The 18,167-nt window shown below is 36.9% G+C and overlaps 1 protein-coding gene and 1 pseudogene across 5 annotated transcripts in view; one reads left to right on the forward strand and one right to left on the reverse strand.

The window, feature by feature from the left end:
• Nucleotides 1-18,167, forward strand: part of ARMH3 (armadillo like helical domain containing 3) — a 192,774-nt gene that overhangs the window by 108,560 nt on the left and 66,047 nt on the right. The window lies entirely within an intron of this gene.
• On the reverse strand, nt 2,371-11,923 carry LOC306658668 (heterogeneous nuclear ribonucleoprotein A1-like; annotated as a pseudogene). The gene is made up of 2 exons: nt 6,236-11,923; nt 2,371-3,747 (listed from the first exon to the last, which is right to left on the reverse strand). The product of its transcript is annotated as a heterogeneous nuclear ribonucleoprotein A1-like (transcript).

Consider the following 18,167-nt stretch of genomic DNA (forward strand, 5'->3'; position numbering starts at 1 on the left):
CTTTCCTTTCCTTCCTCCATCCCTCTCATTCTCCTCCTTCTACTCCACTGATTTTCCCTATGTATTTATGATATCTGATCCCCCAACCCCATCACCACCTTCTTTCCTTTATTTTGCGGTGGCTTCTGCATGAGAGAAAACATTTGACCCTTGGTTTTTTGAATCTGGCTTATTTCACTTAGCAAGATTTTCTCCATTTCTCTCCATTTACCAGCAAATGTCTTTATTTTATTCTTCTTTATGACTAAGTAAAACTCCATTAGGTATATATACCACATTTTTCTACTCTCTACTTTAATCTGTTTGTATCTTTGAATCTAAAATATGTTTTTGGTATATAGTTGGATTATGCTTTCTTAATCCAGTCTGACAATCTTTGTCTTTTGATTGGATTATTTATTCTATCCACATTTAATATTAATGATACAATTTATATCTGCCACTACACTACTTTTCAGGTATGTCTGATGTCCTTTTTGTTCCTTTGTTCCTTCTCTACTGCTTTCTTTTGCATTAAGTAAATATTTTCTAATGTAGCAATTTTATTTAATGGATTTCCCCCACTATTTTCTAAAAAGTTAATTCCCTAATGGTTGCTCTAGGGATTACCATACATACCTTGATTTATTGGACTCAGCTTCAGATTGACTGATTTTAAACAATCTGTGTTGCCCACACTGGCCTCCAGTTCCTGAGCTCAAGTGGTGATCATCTTGCCTCAGTCTCCTGCCTCTGTAGCTGGGATTACAGGCTTATAATACCATACCTGACCTAGATTTATAATAACTTAATTTTAGTGAAATATAGAATCATTACTCCTTTGAAGTTCTAAATAACATAGATGCACAACACCCATTTCAATAAACTTTCTTTGAAAAAAAAAAAAAAACCCAAAAACTAAAAAGGGGAAATTCCTTATATTTCCTGAGATAGTGAGGACTTATCAGAAATAGGACTCTAATTTTGTCCACTTTATCGTATCTGTAGCTAGGACTATGTGATAACGGGGGGGGGGGGGGGGGGGGGGGGGCGTGGGGAGGGGGGGAGTCCGTATTTAGATTTTACATACATATATTTCCGTTGTGGGAGATTTTCTCACATGTAGGTGTTAAACACAGCATTTTAGATCCTGCTTCATTCCCTGGTGAGCTAATAGCCCACAGCTATTTCTTTTCCTGTACTCAAGATGTAAGCAGTCAGAGCTCATTGGCTTTTGATGCTTGCATGTTGAGCTTTATAACAAAGGAAAAGTACAGGTATAAAAAGTAGGATTAATTGGTGAACATTTGTTTTGAGGGTATATCATTTTGAGACGACACACTGCTTTAATGTGGAATGACTGAAGGACTTGTTAAGTGTGCTTTTAAATGTCTGGAGTCATTATTGGTTGTGGAAGATAATCTTGTTACATGCTTTGCCTCTTGCATCTCATTTTCTTCTAATAATGTAGGGGCTGCTGATTGTGGCTTGTTTTTATTGGCTCAAGTGAGGGGCTATTTCTGGAGTATTGCTCTTGGTAGAAAAGGAGTCAACCTTGAGCTCAGCCCTCTGTCCTCAATCAAGCTACTGGATTGTGAAATAGAAGGATCTGCTCAGTGAGTTCCAGGTGCATGCTTTGAGAGCCTCACTTGAAGCCTCCTAGTGTGGGGCCTTATTCTTTATGAAGTGAATGTGAACAGCCAACTTGAGGAACTTTGTTAAAAACATTTTATTGTCATTGTAAGTCAGTTGGGAGAGATCTTGTATATGTCTAATGACCTACTTTGTTGTTTTGGCATACAGATAATCTTTTTGCTTGTTAATTACACTGATATTTTCTTAACAAATTATTTGAAATATTTACTTAAGCCTTTTGGAGATGGTTAAGGTTAAGAGGGATTGCCTTTGTGACTGAGCTGGTGATAATAGAATAGTTGCCCTGCCCCCCCCCCCAAAAAAAAAATTAGAATAGTTGCTTCTGAGTGTCCTAGGCCTTGAGGTAAATTGAAAGGGGTATGTATTGAGCACACAGTTGTAGATGAAATCACTGAGAGCACTGGAAGAGAAATGGATGGTTGGCAATTTGCTCAAGAATGTTCTAGACCTTGGTCCCAGATATGAGAGTAAATGACCTTTATGTGTCAGGAGAATGAATTCTTCCCACCTCCGTTTTTTTTTTTTTTTTTTCCCCCTTCCCTTTCTTTTCTGGGTTCAAGGGATGGATCCCAGAACCTTGTGCATGCTGAGCAATGTGCTCTGCCACTGAACTACACCCCAGGCCCTTTCCCCTCTTTTTAGGTCTACAGTCTTATACCATTCTTTCTTGCTTGCTATTTTTTTGTTGTCATTTTTTGTTTTTATTCTTCGTTTTTTTTTTTTTTTTTTTTGTGGTGCTGGGGATCGAACCCAGGGTCTTGTACTTGCAAGGCGAGCACTCTACCAACTGAGCTATCTCTACAGCCCTGTTTATATTCTTGCTTGCTTTGTTTTTTTGCTTGTTTTATTTTGGTACTTGGAATTTTGATCCCAGGCATGCTTTACCACTGAGCTAAACAAGGACATCCCCAGTCTTGTTCTTTAAAATTTGACACGGGGGCTCCCTAAGTTGCTGATGCTAACCTCACACATGATTCTCCTACCTCAGTCTCCCCAGTTGCTGGGATTATAGGCATGTACCACTGCACCCAACACACTATTCTTTATTTCTGTTTGTATATATACAGCAAAGGCCTCTGATCTGCAGTTGTCCCATTAGTAGTTGATAGGATCTCCTACCTATAATTTTATGGTATTGATAAATTAACTTTTGTTTTTAATCTGCTTTAACTTTTTATTGGTATCTGAGATGAGTCATCTGATGGTTGTTCTTTATTCTGTAAATAAGCAGGACCTCTATCATATGCTATTTTTTAAGACACATTTATTGAGCATCATGATCAGATTATTACATTTAGCAATCAATAGCATCGTGCAAAAAAATTTAAAAAGTCTACATTAAAACCCTTTGTTGGAATGCTTTCCGCTTTCTGCAGAACAGAAACTAAAATATCCTATTATACAATTAGTCACAAATACAGTCCTCGAGTTTTTTTGCCCATACACATTAGTGTTGTCTAAACCATGTCTTCTTTGTAGCAGCTAGGCCCTGCCACCAATGTGCTTGGCTGAGTTCACAAATCTGTTGTAACCTGTAGCTTCCCTGTCACTTCTCTGGGTCTCCTCTCAGCTTTGTTTCCTGGCAGTATTAAAACCTTCTGCCACTGCCATAGCTACTGTTGCTGCTGGAACCACCGTAGCCTCCTTGGTTTCGTGGTTTGGCAAAGTATTGGCCTCCACCATCATAAGGTCCAGAACTTGTGCCTCCAAAGTTTCCACCCTTCATGGGTCCAAAATTTGATGACTGATTATCATAATTGCCAAAATCATTGTAGCTTCCACCATCTCCAAAATTGCTTTTGTCATTACCAAATCCATTGTAGCCTTCCCTGCTGGCACCATATCCACCACCACCACGGCTGCCACCAAAGCCACCACAACCACTGAAGTTTCCTCCATGACTAAAATTGTCATTTCTACCAAAACCACCTCCATGACCACCACCAAAGTTTCCAGAACCACTTTGACCTCTTTGACTAGATGAAGCACTAGTCATATCTTGTTTTGACAGGGCTTTCCTCTCTTCACAGTTGTGGCCATTCACAGTATGGTATTTCTGAATGACAATCTTATACAGAGACATGGTCAATAAAAGTTACAAAAGCAAAGTCCCTGAATATAGATGCAAAGATCCTTAACAAAATATTGGCAAACCGTATCCAAAAACATATTAAGAAAATTGTGCACCATGATCAAGTGGGATTCATCCCTCGAATACAAGGATGGTTCAACATTCATAAATCAATAAACGTAATCCATCATGTCACTGGACTTAAGGATAAGAATCATATGGTTATTTCAGTTGACGCAGAAAAAGTGTTCGACAAAATACAACACCCCTTCATGCTCAAAACACTAGAAAAAATAGGGATAGTAGGAACATACCTGAACATTGTAAAGGCTATTTATGCTAAGCCCATGGCCAATATCATTCTTAATGGAGAAAAACTGAAACCATTCCCTTTAAAAACGGGAACAAGACAGGGGTTTCCTCTTTCACCACTTCTATTCAACATTGTCCTTGAAACTCGAGCCAGAGCAATTAAGCAGACTAAAGAAATTAAAGGGATACGAATAGGAAAAGAGGAACTTAAGCTATCACTTTTTGCGGATGACATGCTTCTATATTTAGATGATCCAAAAACCTCCTCCAGAAAATTTCTAGACCTCATCAATGAATTCAGCAAAGTAGCAGGCTATAAAATCAACACGTCTAAATCTAAAGTATTTTTATACACAAGCGATGAACCAGCTGAAAGGGAAATGAGGAAAACAACCCCATTTGCAATAGCCTCAAAAAAAAAAAAAAAAAAAACTTAGGAATCAATCTAACCAAAGAGGTAAAAGATCTCTACAATGAAAACTACAGAACATTGAAGAAAGAAATTAAGGAAGACCTTAGAAGTTGGAAAGATCTCCCATGTTCTTGGATAGGCAGAATTAATATTGTCAAAATGGCCATACTACCAAAAGTGCTATACAGATTCAATGCAATTCCAATTAAAATCCCAATGACGTACCTTACAGAAATAGAGCAAGCAATCATGAAATTCATCTGGAAGAATAAGAAACCCAGAATAGCTAAAACAATCCTTAGCAGGAAGAATGAAACAGGGCATATTGCAATACCAGAATTTCAACTATACTACAAAGCAATAGTAACAAAAACAGCATGGTATTGGCATCAAAATAGATAGGTAGGTCAATGGTACAGAATAGAGGACACGGACACAAACCCAAATAAATACAATTTTCTCATACTAGACAAAGGTGCCAAAAATATGCAATGGAGAAAAGATAGCCTCTTCAACAAATGGTGCTGGGAAAACTGGAAATCCATATGCAACAGAATGAAACTAAACCCCTATCTCTCACCCTGCACAAAAATCAACTCACAATGGATCAAGGACCTTGAAAGCAGACCAGAGACCCTGCATCTTATAGAAGAAAAAGTAGGTCCAAATTTTCACCTTGTTGGTTTAGGATCAGACTTCCTTAACAGGACTCCCATAGCACAAGAAATAAAAGCAAGAATCAACAACTGGGATAGATTCAAACTAAATAGCTTTCTCTCAGCAAAGGAAAGTATCAGCAATGTGAAGAGAGAGCCTACAGAGTGGGAGAATATCTTTGCCACTCATACTTCAGATAGAGCATTAATTTCCAGAATATATAAAGAACTCAAAAAACTCTACACGCAGAATACAACAATCCAATCAATAAATGGGCTAAGGATATGAACAGACACTTCACAGAAGAAGATCTACAAGCAATCAACAAACATATGAAAAAATGTTCACCATCTTTAGTAATAAGAGAAATGCAAATCAAAACTACACCAAGATTCCATCTCACACCAATTAGAATGGCAATTATCAAGAATACAAGCAACAATAGGTGTTGGCAAGGATGTGGGGGAAAAGGTACACTCATACATTGCTGGTGGGTCTGCAAATTAGTGCAGCCACTCTGGAAAGCAGTGTGGAGATTCCTCAGAAAGCTTGGAATGGACCCACCATTTGACCCAGCTATCCCACTGCTTGGCCTATACCCAAAGGACTTAAAATCAGCATACTACAGAGATACAGCCACATTAATGTTCATAGCTGCTCAATTCACAATAGCCAGACTGTGGAACCAACCTAGATGCCCTTCAGTTGATGAATGGAGAAAGAAACTGTGGTATATATATACAATGGAATATTACTGAGCTATAAAGAATAATGAAATTATGGCATTTGCAGGTAAATGGATGAAATTGGAGAATATCATGTTAAGTGAGATCAGCCAATCTCAAAAATCCAAAGGACGAATGATCTCACTGATAAGCGGATGATGACACATAATGGGGGGTGGGAGGGGTGCAAGAATGGAGGAAGGAGGGACTGTATAGAGGGAAAAGAGAGGTGGGAGGGATGGGGGCAAGGAAAAAATACCGTAATGAATCAAACATCATTACTGTATGTAAATGTATGAATATGCAAATGGTATGCTGTTACTCCATGTACAAACAGAAACAACATGTATCCTATCTGTTTACAATAAAAATAAATTTAAAAAATTAAATTAAATTAAATTAAAAAAAAAAAAAGCAAAGTCCCTCTTCTTTCCACTGCCTCTGTCAGTGGTGATTTCAATAACTCCAGTTTTCCCTACTGTTCAAAATAATCTCGCAGGTCATGTTCTTCAGTGTCTTCTTTAATGCCACCAACAAAGATCTTTTTCATAGTTAAGTGGGCCCCTGGTCTTTGAGAATCTTCTCTTGAGACAGCTCTCTTTGGTTCCACAACTCTTCCACCTTGTGTGGTGTTACATTCATGGCTGCATCCACTTCCTCCACAGTGACATAAGTGACAAACCCAAAGCCCCTGGAACACTTGGTGTTTGGCTCTTTTATTACCACACAGTCCATGAGGGTTCCCCTTTTCTCAGAATGGCTTCTCAGACTCTCATCAGTTGTTTCAAAGCTCAGCCCTCTGATGAATAGCTTCCACAGCTGTTCGGGCTCTTTAGGGGACTCTGATTTAGACATGACAGCAGTAGGAATAGAGACTTTAACGATGCTTTCTGGGCAACATCCATGGACAGAAAGGAGAAAGCTAACGAACATATTCCCCATATGCTATTTCTAATTTCTTTAAGTAAGCATGAAAATTTGGGAAGAAAGAGATTTAGAGGGAGAGAAAGAATAAATGAAAGAAGTAGTGTACTGTGCTTTGTGAGATTTGGTGTTCTTTCTTGAGATGTCTGTGATTTGAGGAGCATTTCTTTATCCTTCTGTTTCTGCCAATTTCCTTACTTTTGCAATAGTTTCTAAAGGTTAGAAATTGAGGACCAGAGGGCAGTAAGGGTGACATAGAACTGCTACTTTCTCTTCATAGGTCAGGAAGAAAGGTATTTCCAATTGACTTATATAATAGGGCCATTGGAGTAGGTAGAGGCTAGAGTCTATCAGTCCAAACCCTATTATTCCTGAACTTTTGCTCTTTTCCAACCAGCCCTCCCCATCCTCTGACTAATCTAGAGGTGGGCTACTTTTGCTGGCCAACTATCCTGGTCCTTTAGAGATGTGCTGTTTCATAATTATTATTGACCTCAAGATAAGAAAAAAGTTGTTTTCACCTGATTTTTACCGCAAGAGGAACTCTGCTATTAATGATATTTAATAGGTCTGAGATTGTGGCTCAGTGATAGAGCACTTGCCTAGCCTCTGTGGGCCACTGGGTTTGATTCTCTGCACCATATATAAATAATTAAAATAAAAAAGGTCCATCGACAACTAATATATATGCATCTATATGACATATGTCATTTTATATGTATATAAAATGACATTTAATAATGACCCAGTTGATAAAATACTGGCTATTAATGTAACTTATAAAAGCTGCCACAAGTGGGATAAATAGGCATATTTTAAGTCCCTAATTTATTTCCCTTTTTCTGTCCTATATTTGTGGTTTCTTTAAAAATAAGTTTTTTTAAAACTGTGGACAGTATTTTGTTTTATCCCTTATTTTTCCTTCACCATTTACTTTTCTCAGAAGTCCAGCTGGAACTCTGGTATTCCAAACTTGTTGAACAGTAAATTGTTAATCTGCTAATGAGAGGAAGAATTCATTACTATTGGGTAGAGATATACATCCTCTTAGCACATACAAGTAGACATTTCTTCAACAAATGCCAACATAAGTTTCTTTGGATTATTGTGAACAATATGAGAAGTGTTCTTCTCTTCTGTTGGATTGTGACCTTGCAGGTTAGTAATGCCTAGATCACACAGAACCTTCAAGTTCAAAAACCAACAGAAAAGAGATCTGATACCTTAGCCATTCTAGTATAAACCTGAGAATTTAGAGTAACTAAACTCATATGGACATTTCTCATAATGTATAAGCAAATGGTCGCTATTGAAGAATAAGCAAATGTCCATTTGCTTGTCTAAAAAGAGAGAGAATCTACCAGTGATGTCTGCTTCCTTTATAGACTTGTGGATTGCACCTGGAGAGGGTCCTTTCTGCAACATGTGGAAACTGACCATCTAGTTGTGGTCCTTTATCTTCTCTTGTGATTAGTAATGTGCCTGAATTCAGACTGCTTCCTTAGGATTAACTTTTCATATGTCCTTTGTGAACTGGCTTAAGGTGTATCGTTTAAACATGTCCAGGATGCCAGAGGAGGTAGAAAACACTAACTTCAATGCCATGCCACCAATATTTTAGTCACTCTTTTATTGTTTCTTCTTTTAAAAAATTTGTTCTTTTTAGATATAATGATAGTATAGTGTATTTTGACATATTTTATATATGTGGAGTAGAAATTATTCTAATTAGGATCCCATTCTTCTTGTTGTACATGATAGGGAGTTTCACTGGTAGTATATAGAATCTAACTCTTAACAACATAAACTGATTGATTATATTTCTACCTTCAGATGCAGCACCAAACAATTTATTCTGTCTTCTAAATATTAACTTCTTCAATGACTAATAGGTAGTACTACTGTTTTATAGGGAAGATACCCTTTCTTTCTTTAATTATTCTTCATATGTAAGATTTCAAAATCTTCTGGCATGCTGTGATTGTCCTTTAGAAATATTTTAATTTCTTAATTTACCTCCTAAAGCATGACATTAGAGTGTACCAAATAAATAACCCAGCAAATATTTATTGGAGTGAATGACAGCTAGAGCTGGATCTAGATATGTGCTCAGATTATGAGGAGACTTGCTAGCACTCATGAATTGGACATATTTTATTTATAACCTTTAATTACATTAGATTATTTGGCAGCTGAATCACACTGTTTTTTCATAGCACACTTGGGGCCCAGTAAAACCTTTCTGTTTTTTAAAATGACTTGCTCTCAAATCAGCCTTCTCCCATTCTATACTTGTTCAGTTGGTAGTAATATTTTTCTTTGTTTTGCATTGTGATACTGATATTTCAATATTACCTGCTTATTGTAAAACTATTTAAGTAATGCAGAAAATGCAAAGAACAAAGTAAGAGCTAAAATCTTAAAATTTGAGTTACTGTTACTGTTTTGATGACTGTCCTCTTACCATCTACAGCTGATTTTTTTTTTCTTCTTTTTTGTTCCAGGAATTGAATTCAATGCTTAAGCACTGAGCCACATTCCTAGCCCTTTTTATTTTATTTTATTTTTTAAATTTTGAGACAGGGTTTTGCTAAGTTGCTTAGGGCCTCTCTAAGTTGCTGAGGCTAACTTGAACTCATGATCCTCCTGCCTCAGCCTCCTGAGCCACTGGGATTACAGGTGTAATCCTGTAATCAGGTGCTGGGCCACCATGCCCAGCAGCTGATTTATTTTTTCTTTTAAAACTAACCTATATTCAACTCTTTATCCTTATTAAATGATTAAATGTATCTTGTTGGTTTTAACCCATCATTCTAGCTTATCAGGGTATTTTTTGAATCCTGATTATGTCATTCTATGAGTTATCTTCCACAGCTTTATATCATCAGCACATTTGGTAAATATGCCCTCTAAAACTTTGTCCAGATGCTTTGATCTATTCCTGACTGACTGACTGGTGGATGATTTAGGACTAATCTTTCCCTTTTTGGGCTTTGGATTGCTGTTGTTAAATAAAATTGCCTTGAAAAGTGAAAAAGTTCCTTGAGAATCAACTACAAAACTTTTTGTGAAGAATGAATTTGTGAAGAAAAAATTGTTGGTGAGGAATCATCAACAAGAGCCATACTAGAAAAATAAGATACATTTCTAGAAAAATCAGCGTTCATAGAGTAGTTTAGATGGTTTTATGTCCCTAAACTCCAGCAGAAGGATTCACCAGTTGAAGAACTGAAAAAAGTTACAACAAACCTTAGTTCTCCTTCCTTTCTTCCTTCCTCCTCACTCCTCTTCTTTCTTTCACAGTACTTGGAACTGAACCTATGGTGCTATACCATGGAACTATATCCTGCTGCCCGCCCCCAGGCTTTTTTTTTAAACAGCCTTGGTCAGCTGCCCAGGCTGTTCTTTAACTTGCCATCCTTCTGCCTCTTCCTGCCATTGTCACCATTCCTTGTGGACATTAGTTCTAAAATTAAGAAATGAGAGAGAATGTGCAGGTAAAGGGCAATAAAAAGACAGTTTGGGATTGTGGCTCAGACTAGAGCACTTGCCTAGCATGTGTGAAGCCCTCACTGGGTTCAGTTCTCAGCACTACATTTAAATAAATAAATCAGTTTTGATCGTGTGCCATGGCATATGCCTATAATCCCAGCTACTCTAGAGGCTGAGGCAGAAGGATCACAAGTTCCAGTCCAGACTGGGCAATTTAGTAAGACCCTCTCAAAATAAAAATAAAAAGGACTGGGGATATAGCTCAGTGGTAGAGCACTAGCCTATAGCAAGCACAAGGTCCTGGATTCAATCCCCAGTACTTCCGTCAACAATAAACTGGGAGGGTATAGTGAAGCTGGGTCGGAGAGCTTTACTGAAAAGTATGATGCTCTTCATTGTTTTCTCTTTTAATTAGTAGTAAGTTTACTGGTTACAGTAAAGACTCTTCCAAGTTGAGGTCCTTCCGGATGGAAGAGTGTGAAACTCACTGCCCCTAGCTAGGTTTTCACTTAACAACCTTTGCCATGTGTGTTACATTTTACCTGGGTGTTTAAAGGAGGTGTATGATAATCTGAAACTGAAACTGAGGCAGCATTTTAAGCAGGCAATTAATGACATGGTAAGAATTTTTAGCTCCAGTAAATTAATTGTTAAATGAATTGTGTCTATATTTTGCTATCATTTTACTATGATATCAACCTAATTATAAATATAGTGTTACATAGTAGAATATAATAATAAACAGAATTATGTACTCAGTGATCAGACTTTAGAAATTTCCAACTCTGAGGAAAGATTTTCTTTTTAAACTGCCTCTTGCTGTACTTTTTATGGAGGTTTTGATTAATTTTATTTTGATTATACATTTCTCCCTGGAGTTCAGATATTTTGCATGCTCTAGCAAAGTGGGCTTCTGTAGTAAGAGGTTTAATGAGATTTTTGTTCTAATTGATTTCTGTATAATTTCTTTTAAGACCAATAACATGTGAGTAGGATGGCAAGCACAGGGTATGCTAATGCATTTTTACTACTCTGAGCACCAAAGAACATTAATTTCTCTATCATTTGACACTATTTTTATATGACGAATATTGTCAGTCTCAAGGAAACTCCAAAGAGAATTGGTTTCCATTGGTGTCTCCTCTCACACATTCATCTTGGTGATACATATGAAAAGGCAACTGGAATAATCTCCATAGTTGGAGCTCACTGAGGGTAGCAGAGGGTCCAAGATTTTTGACCAGGGATTGACTGTGCCTCATCTCTGTTTCCTTTCTATTGAGATATTTATGTATGGTAAAGTATACCACAGGTGTGCAACTGGACTTTTTACATACATATCCTATTTGTATAAATCACCAGCCAGATCAAGATAGAACATTTCCGTCACTTCAGAAAGTTCCTTCACGACCCTCCATTTTCTGTCAGTAGTCCCTTTCCCCAGAACTATGCCCTTTTCTGACTTTTCTAACCATAAATTATTTTATCTTTTTCTTCTTTTGCAGAGTTGGTCTCATATATTCTAGATAAGCTCTTATCACTGAGCCATACCCCAAGTCCCTGTTCTTGAATTGAATCATATGGTATATTCTCTTTTATGTTTAGCCTTTTTTTTTTTTTTTTTTTTTTTTTTTTTTTTTTTTTTCCTGGTACTGAGCATTGAACCCAGGAATGCTCTATACTGAGCTAGCTGTATCCCCTGTTCTTTTTTTTTTTTTTTTTTTTTTGAGACAAGAACTTGCTAAATTGCCCAGGCTGTCCTTGAACTTAGGATCCTCCTGCCTGAGCCTCCTGTGTAACTGGGATTATAAGTGCACCACCAGTTTTGGCATTGTCTAACTTCTTTCACACAATAGGTTTTTGAAATTTATCTACTTTTCAGTATATATCCATAGTTAATTCCTTTTTAAAAAGAAATTGAATATTTTAATTATAAAAATATAATGTAAGCGGATGATGACACATAATGGGGGGTGGGAGGGGGCAAGAATGGAGGAAGGATAGAGGGAAAAGAGGGGTGGGAGGGGTGGGGGGGAAGGAAAAAATAAGAGAATGATTCAAGCATCATTACCCTATGTAAATGTATGATTACGCAAATGGTATGCTGTACTCCATGTACAAACAGAAACAACATGTATCCCATTTGTTTACAATAAAAATAAATTAAAAAAATATATAATGTAAAATTTACCATCTTAACCATGTTTAAAAATTTTTTTTTTGTATTTGTACAGAATAACTTTATTTTATTTTCTTATTTTTATGTGGCACTAAGGCTCGAACCCAGTGCTTCACACATGCTAGGGAAACACTCTGCCACTGAGCTGCAGCTCCAGCCCCCCAATCTTAACCTTTTTTTTTTTTTTTTAGTTGTAGATGGACACAATACCTTTATTTTATTTATTTATTTTTACATGGTGTTGAGGCTTGAACCCAGTGCTTTATACATGTTAGGCAAGTACTCTATCCTTTGAGCCACATCCCCAGCCCCCATCTTAACCACTTTAAAGTGTACAGTTCAATAGTGTTAAGTATATTCACATTTTTGTGGAATAGATTGCTAGAAAACTTTTACATTGCAAAACTGAAACTCTTACCCATTAAACAACTTCAATTACCCTCTCTCCTCAGTCCCTGCCAACCACCATTCTACTTTCTATATCTATGAATTTGATCATTTTAATTGCCTTATATAAGTAAAAACATAAAATATATTTTTGTAACAGGTTCATTTAACTTAACTTAGTGTTCAAGGTTCATCTTAGTGTTGTATCATGTGTCAGAATTTCCTTCCTATTTAAGACTAAATAATATTTCATTGCATGGGTACATCATACTTCATTTATACATTCATCTGTTGATGGACACTTGGTTTGCTTCCACCTTTTTATTTTAAGTATTTTTTTTTAATTCTTTTAGTTGTTGATGGCCCTTCATTTAATTTATTTATTTATATATGGTGCTGAGACTTGAACCCAGTGCCTCATGAATGCTAGGCAAGCACTCTACCACTGAGCCCCAGCCCCAGCCTTGCTTCCACCTTTTTTGGCTATTGTGAATAATTCTGCTCTGAATGTGGGTGTGCAAGCAACTGGTAATTAATTCCTTTTTACCACTGAGCAATAGTTTGTTATTTCATAAAAACTATACCACTGTTTACTTATTTTCCCTATTTCTCTTTCAGTTGGATTCTCTAAAGCCTCTGATCTCACTTGTCATTTTTCTGTCGCCTTCTTTCTCTCTTGTTCTCTTTCCAGTGCTTGTCCCCTTTACTTGCTCCCTCACCACCTGCAGAATAAAATTTAAGCTCTGAAGTATGGCACACATTGCCATTCTTAATATTCTAGGAAAAATTAATAGGATAAGTCATCCAACTGCAGCTATACCAGACCAGACCACACAGAGTTCTTTAGAACAACCAGAGACATTTGTAGTTCTCTGGACAAACAGTGTTATACCCCTTGTCCTTTGTATATGTCTCCTCCCTGCCTGGAATGTCCTTCCCCAATTTGTCAGCTTGTCTCTTGAAATAGTGTATCTTGAGCATCATCTCATCCTTAGAGCCAGTCCTGGCCATGCAACGGTAGTGAGTATCCACTTATCTGTTGTCTTCTTTATTAGTTGGTGAGCATTTTGAAGACAGGTAGCATCCATGTCTTATTCACCTTAGAAACACAGTACTGGTGTTTAGTGATTTATTTTTTTGTTGAGCATAATGTCGATACACAGAGTTCTCTGTCTAGTAAAATAGGGATTCAGAATACTAACTGGGCCTGATCTAGAAGGAATAAGGAGAAATGGTTCTTCAGTTGTTGGGCTGATGGAGAGAAGCAGTAAGGACAATTCAGAGGTAATAGCTCGGGGAGAATCTGAACAAAAATGCCAGGCAGTCACTCCAAAGGAGAAATGGACTGAAGGGATTTACAGAATCTTTAGTTATCCTAATCTAGGTCAAGGCTGTGGTACAAATTAGAGATATTAGCAAAAGGAAGTTTGAAGGAAAGGGCAAGGATTAAAATCTAGACAAAAATGATCTGGGACAAATAGGGTATCTGCAGTCGCTTTTCTCAAATTGTGAAAGTGTGAAAAACAGTTTTCACTGTACAGTTTAATAAGTGTTGAGCAGTTCAGTTAAAAGAAAACCCCTTTGGTTGTAGCCAAGAGAAGCCTGAGACTGCCAGGTGCCTCAGTCTACAGAATTATGCTAAAAGAAAAGGAAAGCCCTTTAAGATCAGTACAGAAAGAAAAAAGGCATCAAAAACATGGGACTATTAAAGGAAAGACTTGTTAGAACCATGAACTTCCTTGGCAAAGAAAGGACAGTTCATTTAGTCTCATATATAGCCACTCAGAGGAGTGAAGGAGGTATGAAGATAGCTTTTTATACTTCTTAGATAATACATGTCACTATGTCCTTGGACATTGAGACCATTCAAAAAATTAACCTGTTGGTGTTTTTCAAATTGGTAAGGCTGTTGGGCTCAGGGAAATGTGTAGTTGTTTGAAACAGGAAGGGAAGAATGAAGGAATGAAGAATATCTTTTTTTTTTTTTAAATTTTTTTTTAGTTGTAGATGGACACAATACTTCTATTTATTTATTTATTTAGTGTGGTGCTGAGGATCAAAGCCATGTTAGGCAAGCGCTCTACCACTGAGCTACACAGCCCCAGCCCCAGGAACGAAGAATTTCTTTGAGTTAAATTACACTGCATTAATTTGTCCCTCTTCCTGTTTTTGCTAGTTCTGAAAATCAAGGCTGTTTCTCCCTGCTGGGGGTCCTTCTTTGGGTTTTTGGTAATGTCTGTGACCTATAATTGTCAGTCCTATTAGTTAGTGTTTTCTCTTCGTGAGTCATTTAGCAGTTATTTATGGACTTCTCTGAACTGACGTAGATTTAGGACTCTTGAGGTTAAGACCTTCACACCTATTGCTCCAGATCTATGTCCCCAAACCCTTAGCTTTTTGGGTACTTTGGGACTGCAACTTGATTTAAAAAGCTCAAAGTTCTTTTTTATCAGAAATCAGTGTTCTACTAAGGCTGACAATTCATTGTATCCTAGACAATTTCGAGTTGAGATAACAAATTAGAGTTTGCAATACATTAGAGATGATAAATGTGACTTCCTTAAAGGGAAATCCATTTGTTTTGCTTAGTGTTTCTGTGATTAATTACTTGCCAGATTAAATTGCTTCATAAAAATGCATAGTATTTTATTCGATTGCTCTTCATGATGATTAATCGGGCCGTACTGTTGCTTTGTATGTTAATTATGCTGACTTTTTTCCCTTTTCTCTAGTTTAATTAATACAACATTTATTTGAAAGACTTTTTAGGACAGGATACTGCCTGTTTTAAGGGTAACAAAACCCAGCATTGCTTTTAAACTGCTAGTGCTTGGGATTAAGACTTCGCATTTTCTGAGTGTACTCTGCGTTGTTCCTTTGTGTGTCCATGATTTGCAGAAAGTATACTAGCTGCCAGTGAATTGGGAAAAGCTCCATTTGATTTTCCTTTAGTTATTAAAAATGATATACTGAAGATTCTTGGAAAAATTAATTAAGAATATAGGAGAGAAGCTATTGATGCAAAATGAGCTGTAAAATGTGTATGTATAAAACTAAAGTACATACACTAGAGTACATTTGAGATGGGAGAAAGTATTGTTTCCTAGGATGCTGCAGGGTGCTAATGAGGAAGTCAGGCACATTTAATATTTTTATTAATGATCTAGGACTAAAAGTACACAAAATATTAATGAAGTTTCTAAGTGATACGGATTTGGAGATGTTTCCTACACCCAGAAGGACAGAGAAGTGATACAAATGGAGCAGGAAGAGAAGCATCGCAGAAAATAACCCCACAATTCCCTTGGGAAAATGCATCTCTGCTATACAGAAATCGCATGAATAAATTCAGGCAGATGTTTTCCAAAGTAGATATTTTCTAGAAGTCTACTTATAAGTATTTATTCAAGCAAAATGAAAACTTGGTGTGGACAAATGTTTACAGTGGTTTTTTTCATATACCGTCAGAACTGGACATAACTTAGATACTTCCAACTAAGGAATAGATAATTGAACTATGGTATATCCATATTAAATATTACCTTGCAATAAAAAGGAACATGCTACTGATATGTGCAAAAAACATGGATTAATTCAGTTGCGTTATGTATAATAAAGGAATCCAGAATAAAAAAGCTATATGCTATACAATCCATTTATATGACATTCTGGAAATGGCAAATTTGTAGGGACAGAATTTAGATCAGTTTTTACCAGGACTGAAGATGGAGAGATTGACTACACATGGGCACAGGAGAACTTGTGGGGTGAAGGAACTGTTCTATATCTTGTTTTTGTTTTTGTTTTTGTTTTTCTTTTTTTTTTTTTTTGGTGGTGGTGGGGATTGAACCCAGGGCCTTGGGCATGCAAGGCAAGTACTCTAACAACTGAACTATATCCCCAACCCTGTTATGTATCTTGATTGTGGTGATGATTACATCAGTGTATATGCATTTTTTAAAACTTGGAGAACTATATACACTTACATCAGTTAGGTTCTCCAGAGAAACAGACCAATAAGAAATATATAGATAGGCAAAAGGAAATTTATTATGGGAATTGATTCATTTGATTATGGAGGCTGAAAAAGCCCATAATATTGTCAGTTGTAACCTGGAAAACCAGGAAAGTCAGTGGTATAATTCAGCCCCAGTTCAAAAGCCTGAGAACCAGGGGAGCCAGTCCAAGGCTGAAGATTTTAGAACCCAGTGACTGTTGGTAAAATCCTGGAATTCAAAGGCCAGAGAGCCAGGAGCTCCAAATGTCCAAGGGCAGGAAAAGATGGGATGTCTAGTTCAAGAGGAGAGAGACAGAATTTGCCCTTCCTCCACATTTTGATCTATTCAGGTAGATTGGTGAGGGTAGATGGCTCTTCTTTACTTGGTCTATGGATTCAAATGTTAATCTGTCTTCCAGAAACACTCTACAGATACACCCAGAAATAATAATTCACCAGAATATCCTTTAACCCAGTCAAATTGACACATAACATAAACCATCACATACTAGAATTGGGTAAATTTTACTTACCTGAAAATTATACTTTAATTTTTTAAATCAGAAAAAAAAAAAAAACCCTTCACAGAGAAGGGTAAGGAGATTCAACTTCTAATCATCACTTCCATACTTGGTATGTGACTACCTTTTGAAATAACATGAGTGACAGGAGTTAGAATTGGAGGATTTGGACTTTCTTCATGTTCTTTCCGAGTTCCAAGGTTTTGTTTTTAAGTGGGAATAGGGATGGTAGGGTAGGTTACTGATGGTTTTCTTTAGGTATCAGCATTATGTAAACCCTTGTACAAGTGAGAGGATTATTTTGAGAAGGAAAGCACAGTTAAGCACAGTTAAGCTCTTAGACCTTATTAATAGCCATCAGACAGGTGTGAGAATCATATTCCCAATTTATGAGTTGAATGCAATTATATGCATCCTGGGGGTTTAGTTTTTGTTTTAAATCTTAGTTTATTTGTGCCTGGGCCCTCCCACTGTTGTTTGTTTTAAGACCTTGAGTAGTGCCAAAAGATATTTGTGTTCCAGGACTAATCTCAGAGACAACTTCTATGCCCCTCTGCTTGGACTGGAACAGAAAGCTTTGTCACACTATGAATTATAAGATGGATTTGCACAATGTCAGGGACATTGTGAATCACCAATACTAAACCATTGCTGATAGCTACTGTCCCTGTTATTTCCTTTCCATGTCTCCAGTGATTTGAACTATGTGTGAATACTCATTGTTTCTCATGTCCAATTTGAAGCACCTCCCTGAATGCCCTGTGATCTCTTTATTCAGTCTCTACAAATAGCCCAGGGAAGGGGAATTTATATGGTGGTAGCATTGATGCATTAATTGCAATGGTAACATTGATT

Source organism: Sciurus vulgaris, assembly GCF_902686455.1.
Source record: "Sciurus vulgaris genome assembly, chromosome: 4".
In the NCBI taxonomy this organism is placed as follows: domain Eukaryota; kingdom Metazoa; phylum Chordata; class Mammalia; order Rodentia; family Sciuridae; genus Sciurus; species Sciurus vulgaris.